This window comes from Tamandua tetradactyla, chromosome 11 (assembly GCF_023851605.1).
Source record: "Tamandua tetradactyla isolate mTamTet1 chromosome 11, mTamTet1.pri, whole genome shotgun sequence".
Lineage (NCBI taxonomy): Eukaryota > Metazoa > Chordata > Mammalia > Pilosa > Myrmecophagidae > Tamandua > Tamandua tetradactyla.
The window spans coordinates 72,868,120-72,879,137 of NC_135337.1; the positions used below are offsets into that span (position 1 = coordinate 72,868,120).

Below are 11,018 nucleotides of genomic sequence, written 5' to 3' on the forward strand. Positions count from 1 at the left end.
AAAGATCTTCAAGAAAATACGAGACATAAGCATGGGGCTGTATTAATGTAACACAAGCAGACGTAAGGGCTTTGGGGAACGGCATTAAGAAGAGGTGAAATTGTGCTCAGAGCTACAGGTCACGTTGCCCTAGTGCCCGTGGGATGCGTCCCCCCCCCCCCCGCCCTCCACGGACACAGAGGCAGAGATGCCTGCAGGCTGCACTGCTGACTCCTCCCGGCTTCGCTGGGTGGCCGCTGCACAGATGAACTCCTGGGGCTCCAATTACTATATTCTCTGCTCCACGCAGCAACGCGCAATAACTCCCAGGGGCCCAGAAGGTTTTAGTACATTCTAAATGCCAAGATTAAAGCCATATGTGTTCTACCATATAAAAACATTAAACAAAAATTGTAACTCGTTACTAGCATTCTTTTCATTTCGATATAAATAAGCCTAGCTTGTATTTTAGTTGACAAAGAGTTAAAAAATGAGAAAAGCTGAAGGACTTTTAAAATGATCTATCTTTGCTTAGTCTTCTTGACAGCTTTTCCTATTATTTATGGGAATCTGGGAATTGTAGCACTCTTTTTAGGTCACCTGTAAAACATCTGGCATTCATTTAAGGGAAAATGGTTCATTAAAGGAGCTATAATTTATTTGACTATTTTTGGCACTGTTCAAGAAACATTTGGTTGTCAATATTCTAAGCAGATATGTGGGTAGGGAATTCTATGGGTGTGGAAACAAGAAAAATCTAAGCAAGAGCCCATGGTTTTGAAAAGGAAGTGACAATGACACGAGCTTTTGCATACTCTCCGGGACCACAGACACTCGAGCTGAATTCCATCGGAATTGCACATTTTCCTTCACCATATTGTTACATTCTTACCAATCACTGCATAGACACTAAAGCATAAAAATGAACTAAGCAAAATACCAAAAACTCTCAGAGCCCTGAGAACCTGCCTGAAGCGATGAACTGACCTATTATGATTTCACAGCCTTAGAGGTTTATGAAATGGAGGCTTCAAATACTGAAAAGAAGTGACATTTTTGTCATGTGCAAAAATGGGGACAGGAAGAGAAATAACCTAATCTTACTAACAGAGGGAGGTTACCACAAAGGTGTTTTTTCCATCACAATCCTAAATCAGACCCTTACCCAAAAAAAACACCTTTTGTTTGTTGTTTTGCTAAGGGGATTTGAAGAACTAGGCTAATTTCATGACAGGAAATTATTGAGAGTAAAATCTGGACTACAAAATAAATTCAACTTTTCCAACACGATTAAACAGTGCAGTGAGCCCGGTCCCAAGGAAATATCTCACCTACAATGCATCATGACTGACGGGGGAGCAGTGGCTTTCCTTTCTTATTTTGTGATTATGAGGGCAAAGATAAAATTTGACTGAGATCTTTGATGTTAATCTAGTACAAGTGGGAAAATAGTTCCTATGTTTGCTGTGAATACAAACCCAGGATTCTGCACAGAGTACGGAAGAGTTGGAAATAGCCCAAAGCTGCCTTTCTAGACCCCGGCGGTATTGGAAGAGAAAGTTTTCCGCAATAAGCCCTCTCAGAACTATGCAAATTCTCTGTGGATTCGGGTTGAAGACAATCTCCCTCTCCCACGATTGAGGAGGGCAAGGGCCGAGGAGGAAGGGAGAGAGAGATCCAGTACAAAGCATTGGAATTGCAGATGAGGTAGTGCATGCAGCTTAGATATATTTCATTGCGATTAAATAAATCATATTATGTAATAGAAGCTTGGTGTTCAAATCTTTATGTCAAGGGATTATCTGGCATTTCTCCGGTGAGATTTATTGTTTTTGACAGTTCAAATGGATAATCCATAAAAGAAAAATGAACTGTGGCATTAGAACTATCTGATTAGTCTGCTTACATTAATCAAATTAACTGGAAATTTGAAAAAAGTGATTTGTTTCCTTTGGGGCAGTAAAAGCCCAAATGATGGGATTCTGTGTTACAGCGAGGGGTCCTGAGAACAGGAAGGACATGGGCTGTTCCAAACCCAATGCACTGGGGATAAAATGGAGAGGAGCAGGGCCCAGGAGAAGGACGAGGGAAGCCGGCTTCGAGACTGTGCCATGGGGAGGGCGGTTCTCGGTTTGCAGGAGCTGCGGCCCCAGACCCGCAGCGATTCCGTGAGAAGCAGTAAGAGCCCGCTGGACCCCTGCAGGCTGAGCCCAGGAGAAGGCTCGGTCCCCCCGGGCGCGCGGGCCTGTCGCCTCTGGGATCCCGAGGCCCCCAGGGGGCCGCGCCTGGGTGGGGCCCGCAGTGCAGCTCCTGAACCTGCCGCATGCCGTATCCCATTTCCCACGGTCACCCCCCACAGGGGCGTGGCTTGGGCGAGCCCGGCCCCCGTGGGGCATTGCACACAAATATGGTACTACGATGCCGATTTGCACGCTTTCGGACGGTGCCCTACGACTGTGCAGGCCTGGGGACCCAGAGGCGAAGCCAGCCTTGTGCAGCCAGACCCCGGCGGTGCTCCCCACATCCCCCCGCCCCACAGCAAAGCTGGCGGCCCCACTTTCTCCACGCGGATCGCGCAGTGGCCCCTGACACCCTAGAGCTCGGCGCTCACCCGTAGCTGCACCAGTGGGTGCTGGACAAAGGCCCCGGCCAGCGCCCTGCCACCTGCCTGGCCAGGTGGGGTGGACCCGAGCTCCGCTTGAGGACAGTTCACACACATCCTTGACCCATCCGGGGCTCGCCAGGGGCTCGTGCACACCGGACAGTGCCTCCGGCATCGTGCCTCACCTGTAAGATGACGCGCAAACTCGCCTGTGCACATCCAAACTGACGTTCTCTGTGTTTGAAAGTGAAATAGCAATTGGCTCCTGGCTCTAACAGGAAGACAGTGATAAATCCACAAGGTTGAATCCAAGGACAAACTAATGTAACAGGTTAATTAAGAAAGGGCGTCTTAAGCAGTCATGCCTTATAATGTTGCCTCCCTTGGGCTGGGAAAGCTGACACTTTTATGAAAATGGAAGATTGACATCAGACAACTCAGAAAACCCAACTTCCCACAAGCATGCTGGACAAAAGGAACGGCCACTCTGGAGGTGCAGGAACCGGTCTCCCTACAATATTGTGGGAAATATAAAGACAATTTTCATTTGACATTCTCTTACCCAGTCTATGAAGAGAGTGCAATGGACACTTAGAAACACTAGGAAAATATTATTTGCTATTGTATATTTTAAAGACAAACAAACTCCCATAACCAAACCAAAATTTTATAATCATTTGATGACAAGATTTCTTTAGGAAAGATAAACTGGAAACCTAGGGAAAAAATTATCCTGTTTGTTTCTTGCGGGGTTAAAGGACTGATGGTTTGTGTCCTGGGGGAGTGGAGTGAGAGAGAAAAGAAACTATCAGTCTTACAACTATGTGTTTTTACTTTTTCATTGGTCAGTATTTGGTTGACTTACTTTCTTAAAAATAGAAATGGAGCGTAGAATTTGAATAATGTCCATAGAGTAACAACAACTCGATATGAAGCAAATATACATTTTAGTTAAATATTTTTTTTAATTTTCAAGTAAATAGAACTTCATTTGGGACAAACATATAATTGATTACCAATGACCATTACGAGTGTGGAAGTGCAGAGAGATAACGTTTGTCTCAACTAATTGTCATAATCAGCCTGAGGAATGCACCTACACATACATACTTATCAAGACAGAAACTATTGTGTCAAGGCAAAAATAGCCTAAATGAAATGCACTGATACATAAATTTGGTTCAAAATACGTTATTTGAAATGAATTTTGTACATTTAATTTAAGTACAAAATGAAACATATTCTAAGTTTGAAAACATAAACTCCAGGCTTAGCTTTACATTTTAGAAGGAAGGAAAAGAACAAACAAGAATGAATTCTGCAGCAGAAAAGAAAAAATTAAATGAATCATCATTATAAAGTGGGCTATATCTACTGATAGTTACCAGTAATTAAAACTGAAGATATTTCAAGATGATTTTATTTTAAAACTATTATGATAAGCCCATTGTACGCCATGATAAATAACATCTTTATGAAAAGTAAATACAATTTTCAGAACAAACACACTCGAGTGACAGGAATGATATGCTCTTCGACTCACATGCTTTGTGAGTCGAATGTCTGCCTGAATAGAAGGCACTGGGATGCTCCTATCTGCCTCTGCGTTAAATGTATCTTGATAGGATGTTCTGGCAGAAGCATACAGAGTACCCGCTGTTATTCATAAGTGTGGTCAGAAAGGGAGGGTTGCTCTATTCGTCTCTTCAGACCGTATGAGCGCTGCTGTTTGGTGCCACCCCAAGGCTCACGCGTGCCAGCTCCTCGAAGGGTGGCCCGTGGGTGCGGGGCCGTGTGCGCCTCTGCACCCTTCCATGGTCCGGTCGGTCCTCTGCGTGATTCTGCACCCACAGGCTTTAGTAACTGGGAAAGCGCCAGCACTGAGATACGCAGCTATTCCACATATTCACAAATCTCATAAACAGCATAACAATCATTTTATTTGTATCCGTTGAGCAAATGTCAAGCTCCCCGTGGCGGACCTAAGATCCCCCAGTTTTAATTTGCACATCAATGCTCAAATGTGGTCGCTGTCAATAACCCTTACCTGTTGCTGCCCTTGAAATGACAGGCCCGCTTCCTCATCTCAGAGACCAGCGGCCTCACTCCCACGCCTGCAGAACCGGAGATCTTCTGTCAGTCACACCTTCAGGTAAAAAGGTGTTGCGTGGATAAGGCAGCTGGGCCACCTGCCAAGGCAGCCCCACAGCGGTTTTCTTCAGCCTACCGCTATACTTCACTCTGCAGCAGAGGCAGAGGCCATTTTGAAGAGATAAATATTCCAGAACTGAGGTTTCACAAAATTAACAATAAAAATAATTTGTATTCCCTTGCAAGGACATTTTCGGCTCAAGCTGCTTTAAACTGTGGGTGCGTGGCAGTGTGGACGGTGGACGAGCTTGGCTTGCGCTGAAGTGCCCGCGGCTTCCTCCCCGGCCGTCAGTGTAGACGCCTACACAGCTGCCCCAGGGTGGAGCAAGAGACTCAAAGATGCCAGTTATGCCGGAGACCAGGGTTCGATTCCCGGTGCCTGCCTATGCAAAAAAAAAAATGCCAGTTAGCACTGAACACTTCAGCCCCACTCTCGTGTGTTGCTTATAAACAGGTTCTTTGATGCGCTGACTCCAGATGGCATTGGGTCTGGCCACACCTGTAGAAGCATGAAGAACACAGAGTTAATCTCGGGAAACACACACGTTTATGCCCTAAATCTGGAATATTCTCGAGAGCACAGCACACATTCCATTAGCACCGGGTGGCAGTGCATGGGTGTCCCGCCCCCCTGGAAAGCACCCTCGTGCCCTCTTGAGAGATGCAGAGTAAAATGGCAAAGCGCGTCTCAGGGTAATGATGGAAATCATCCCGACTCAGGCTCTCAGGTCCCCAGTCCTCGGACTCCAGGCCATAAATGCCCATTACATGCATATATCAACCCAACCACTTCCTCACTGCTTCCTTCTTAGATTAATTTTCCTCCAAAACATTTTTACTATAATGCCCACAATACATGAAATCATCATAAACATCATTAGAAAATTGGGAACCTGAGCATTCATGAGACCACAGTAGGTGTACTGTAGAGAAGGGCCCCGGCGTCAGTTTAAAAGTTGTTGTGAGATGTGCGTATAACATGCAATTTCCCCTCTTAAGCATTGTAAGTGTTTTAGATAAATTTTACATTAACTTCCTATTAATTGAGTGAGGGTGTTTAGGTAGCATCTTCCTTTCCAATGAACTAGCCTGCTTGTTAGAGCGGCTGAGTGCCGTAGGTCTCCCTCCTGCATATTGCATATCTGCACTGCTACTGCGACTGCAAGAATTTCCCACTGTTTCAACTGTACAGGGAGGTGTCAAGTTTGGACGCTGTTTTGTAACTGCTCTACTGATTATTTCATTTCTATTTTCAGTGCTATTTCAAATAGAGGCACACTTCCTCCCAGGGTACTGGTTCACTGCAGTTTCTGCCATCCAGAGCTCTGATGCCAATTTCAGTTAAGAGATGCTGGTAGCTCCCCATTACTTACAGGACAACATAATAATCGGAGCCTGAATTATCAAGACTCCGTAGCAGACCACATGTTCCTGGTGTATTTCTAGTCTGCCTCCCTTCAGACACTGCTCTGCCCACTCCCAGGTATTTGCTGCAGCCCAACCCCGATGTACTTGGCCTCACTGGCCGTGCATTCTTCTTGCGGCCAGTCCCCTGATGCCCACAGGTCCTTCCAGCACATTCCTGCACTTCTCAGGAACCTGCATAAACGTGCTCCCTCTCTTGAGTCCCTGGCGCTTTCTCAGAACAGACAGCTCTTCTCCATGGCCTGTGTCACACCCGTGAAGCGTGCCTCCGTGGTCTGTGTCGCACTCACGTGAAGCGTGCTTTGTTGCACCCCACTCGTGTCCTGTGTTCGCTCTTCCTCACGGCTGCTGGTCTCTGTAACAATAACTGCATCATGCTCACCTGTGAAGCCCCAGCTTCTTACCTGTGCACAGGTAAAGGGCAGGCTCTCAGGGCCCTGCAGCTGAACTAAACTCGCGGGGACCGTAAGCAGAGACCACGTTCCCTGCAGCCATCCACTAAGGCAGCCTCTCCAGGTCACCACTGGCTCACAAGCTGCCCGTGCACAAGTCTGGTTCACATCCCTGGCAAGGCTCACCTGGAGGGGCCTCTGCTAACACTCTCCCTGCGGTGGGTGAAGTGCTCTGGAACCTCAGAGCCACGGCCATGGCGGAGCCCCCCCATGCCTTTGGAACCCGTGGGCTGGTCTCCAACCCCACCTTGCTCCGCCCCCAGCCCGTCCAAGCCCAAGCCCCACCCCCGGCCCTGCCCCAGCCCCGCCCCCAGCCCCCGCCCCTGTCGGCCCCAGACCCTTCCGCTGGGGAAGGGGCGCCGCATCCGGGAAGCTCAGGGGTGATGGCTGGAAGCCCACCTTAATCTAGGAGCTGAGGCCGCAGCCTGCGGGAGGTGGGTCGCCGTTTCCCTTTATTTACCGTGGGTTCCGGGACTGGAAATGAGCGCGCCTGCTTTTCTTGTAAAGCTTTTGGGCAAGGACTTGTGTAACCGAGTTCATATTTACCGATTTCCTTTGGGCTTTCGTTTGAGTTTACATGCGGTCAGTAATGAGGGTAATGAAGATAAGTATCTAACCATTTTGCTTTGGCTTTGCGTAATTATAAATAGAATGTCTCAGGGAAAACATATCCTGTTGTAAGTTTTTCATTTAGGACGGCTATGGTGCTTAGGCTACCAGTGCAAGAATAGCCAGACTCATGTTCTGTTTTGTTTCTTAAGATTAATTTAAGCTGATACTTTTCCATTCTGTACTGAGAGTTTTTATTCTGGAAGTTTTCTTGGAGTTTGGTTTGAAATGGGATTTCCGATCAGTAGAGCTAGTTTGATTTTTAAAATGCTTTTCTGAAATTCATTCGAAGTGTTTACCAGCCCCAGTGTGTCGATCTGTGTGGAAACCCACATCATAAGCGTGGCAGGATATGTGTACAAATGGGACCGAATGAGCTGGTGGAGGGCTGACTGCTTGTGTGATGGACAAAGGTGAAAATCAGTGCTCAGAGTAACTAAGTGCTGGGGACTCCAGGGAACAACAGAAGAGGACATCGCAGGTGTGTTAAATGGCATGTAAACTCCTTCTCCATACAGTTCAAGAAAATCCAACAGCCACTTTCCATCTACCCAGCTTCATTTCTTACTATTTTACGACGACCAAATTAGCCTCCCTGAATAACTGATTTGTTTCTGCTCCATTTGTTATATCTGTGTACATATCGGTCTCTTATTAGAATACCTAGTTGTTATTATTTCCAATCAATAATCATTATGCCTTTCAAAAATAGTATGTAAGAATAACTGTCATTTGTTAGTTACCGACTCTGCACTCGGCACTGCCTAAGATACTTATATCCATGATTTCCTAAACCTAATACAATCCTAGGAAGCCGTGATTTATTATGTGAATTTTTTCTTATGAGCTACCTGGGATTCAGGAATTTCAGTGATTTTTCTAAGACTATAATATTAGCCAATCATGGGAAACTCTGCTCTGGTACATTCTCTCAAAACTGAATTCCAAAGTAACACTTCACCCTTCTTTCTTGTTCCATCCTTTATTTTCTTCCCCAATCCCTGTGCAGAATAAGCCTAACTTTAAGAGCTAAGAATAGTGATAAATAATGATGGCTATATTGGGACAGGACTTTTAACTGAACGGATTTGAATGTTTATGGTTACAGTTTCATAGCTTTGTATAAATCCATACCACCACATAGTATATACTTCATAGAATACAATTTCCGTTAACGTTGGAATGCATTTGAGTATTAGATCTTCATAATTTAAGCTAACGTTTATTATCTTAATTCTAAAATAACATTTCTATCCCTCCACCCAGTGCAGGCTGAGCATTCCTGAGTGAAAGTTCCACCTGCCAGAAAAGAACATCAGAAACGCATGTGCTTCCATCCTGTCAGCCACATGACTTTGCTGCAAATAAAAACATAAAAATAAAAAAGCAGCACTGCCATGCGCTGAGACTGTGTATTTTCACTCAAACTTGTCCAAAATGGCTCTCAATATCCTCACATATGTTCTGTCTGTGGCACTTTGATTTCTCAGTGATACATGTTCTAACTCAACTTCCCTTTTTAGTTATATGTGGGCATTTTCTCAGAGGAAGAAATAGTAAACAAAACGGAAAGAAAAAACTAAATGTTGCTACTGCAGAGGACAGCAGTGCCAAGCCATTTCCCCAGCAGTTTAGGACTGCTTTACAGTTTTGAAATAAAATCAATTCCAGCTTCATGATTTTTGCATTTGTGTGCTGAGGGTGGGCTTTTATTTTTAGGACAAAGCGAAAGCAGCTGAGCACGTGCAGGAATGCCATCGTGTGGTCTCCTCCATGCTGGCTGACTCTCACATCGAAATGAAGGGCGATTCTGAGGGGAAACCCATGAAACACCCTTTAAAAAAAGCCACTATTTGTCCTTCTGGGGTCCATTCCCCAACACCGCTTTCTATTTAGGACATCCGAATCCTCAAGAAAAGCGTGTGAATGCTCCGGAGGTGGGAGGTGTGGGTCAGAAACGAACCTGGACCCTCAGAAATGCTGCACAGTTATTTCCGCTCATCCCTGCTCGACACCCTTTCTCAGCAGCCCAACGAGTGGTGGTGAAAGACGAGACTCACCTCTGCTGCTTGCTGATACATCTATGCATATTCAATTGCTCCTTATCCAATTTATTAAAAATTGGCTTTTTAAGGCTAAGTTCAAATGTATTTTTTGATAGTGCACAAAAGCAATCCTTGAAAATCAGATACATAACAGAAAAGAGCACAGTAACTTAAGTATTAAACATCGGTATGAAATAGCAGTTGGAAATTTGTCAAAGGTGCCCCCTTAAAACACGCCGTTGTTAAAAACAAACGACAGTCTCCCCTGGTTCCCTAGAGCCCGTGCTCTGCCACCACCCACAGCGCAGCAGGCAAGCACCGCTGGGAGGAGGATGTGTTTGGAAATCTCTATAAATAAAGACTAATCAGGTCAAAAGATCTGTGGCTTTGGTAAACATCCTAGAGGATAACGCATCCCACCTCGTTTTCATTTCACGTGCACTTTTATTCAGCCTGCAGTGCAAGTACGGCTTGTGGCATAGCCTAGCGTTTTCCACTCCACACGGCATAAGCTGTGCTAACATCTGCTCTTCCTTCATCCTAGTCCCGGTGCAACAGGATCACAGCCGACCTCCCCTGCAAGTACTGGAGCTCCACAAAGACACAGAGCAGGTCTGGTTTATTAGGCCCTGAGATGAGCGTCTGGCTCATAGCCACTGCCTGTTGACTGAATAAATGTTTGTGCCTGGGTGAGTGTGTGAACTCTGAGTGCCCAGCACTCTGTGAGACTTGATTCTTCGAATTACATCCTCCCCTCTGTCTCTTCAGGCTTTTTTCTCTTGATATCTATTATCACTCTGTAAAATTGCTCTTACTCCTATCTTTAGAAAACATCACGATCTCCCCTCTATTTTTATTCCTCTTCATACGAGTCATCATTTTTGCAACCAAGTGGCTTGAAAGAATTAACTAATTTCTACTCACGTCCCCTTTACCTTTCAGTTCAAGTCAGCGTGGTTTATTTCTTCCGTTATTGCTTTGCAATAGTCATGAATGACTTTCTCGTTTTCAAGACTATTTGGTCATGGCTGTTGACCTCTGGGCAGCACCTGGGCAGGTGACCTGGGCCTTCTTTCTGAAATATCCTCTTTGCTGGGCTTTGGAGTCATTACTCCTCCTGCATTTCTTCCTACTTCTCTTGTCCTTTTTCAGTCTTTCTTTTTTCCTTTCCTCTGCTTATCCACTACATGTGGGTATCCTTGAGGAGTACTGTATTTGGGTTTCTTCTCTTTTCTCTATTCACGACTCCCTAAGAATCTAACTAATCTAATGGCCATAGCTGGTAGCTCCTTTATATTGAGTTTCAAGCTTAATATATAAAAAGGTCTATTGGGCTTTTCCCTTTGGATACAGTTCAGGGAACTTAAAATTAACAGCTCCAAAGCTTTCCACCCAAACATGCTCCTTGTCCATTATTTCCTAGCTCAGAATCCAAAGCATCCGTCTGCATGCTCTGGCCTGGATTCCTTTACCAGCTTCCAGTCACCATGTGTCCCTGGTTTTATCTGCTCTTCAGTCTGCATTGTGCTTTAAAATACGCTAAATATTTTCCCCTACTTAAAAAATCCAAACTAAGTTCTAATCCACATGGATTCCAAGGAAGCAGGTGTTCCTCTGAGGCCATATGTGCAGAGCTTCTGTGTCCACTCAACTGGAAGACACCGATTCCGCTATACAAACGAGAGAGGCAGTGGTTTTGAACTGCCTTTGCTTCCTAAATTCTCCTTGTTTTCCATAACCTTCAATTAAAATAAC

At 45.3% G+C, this 11,018-nt stretch overlaps 1 long non-coding RNA gene across 1 annotated transcript; it reads left to right on the forward strand.

Annotated features, from left to right (window-relative positions):
- Positions 1-6,946: 6,946 nt before the first annotated feature.
- LOC143650278 (uncharacterized) lies at positions 6,947-8,640 on the forward strand. The gene is made up of 3 exons (XR_013159496.1): positions 6,947-7,043; positions 7,511-7,699; positions 8,485-8,640. It is a non-coding gene; the product is annotated as an uncharacterized LOC143650278 (long non-coding RNA).
- Positions 8,641-11,018: the final 2,378 nt, after the last annotated feature.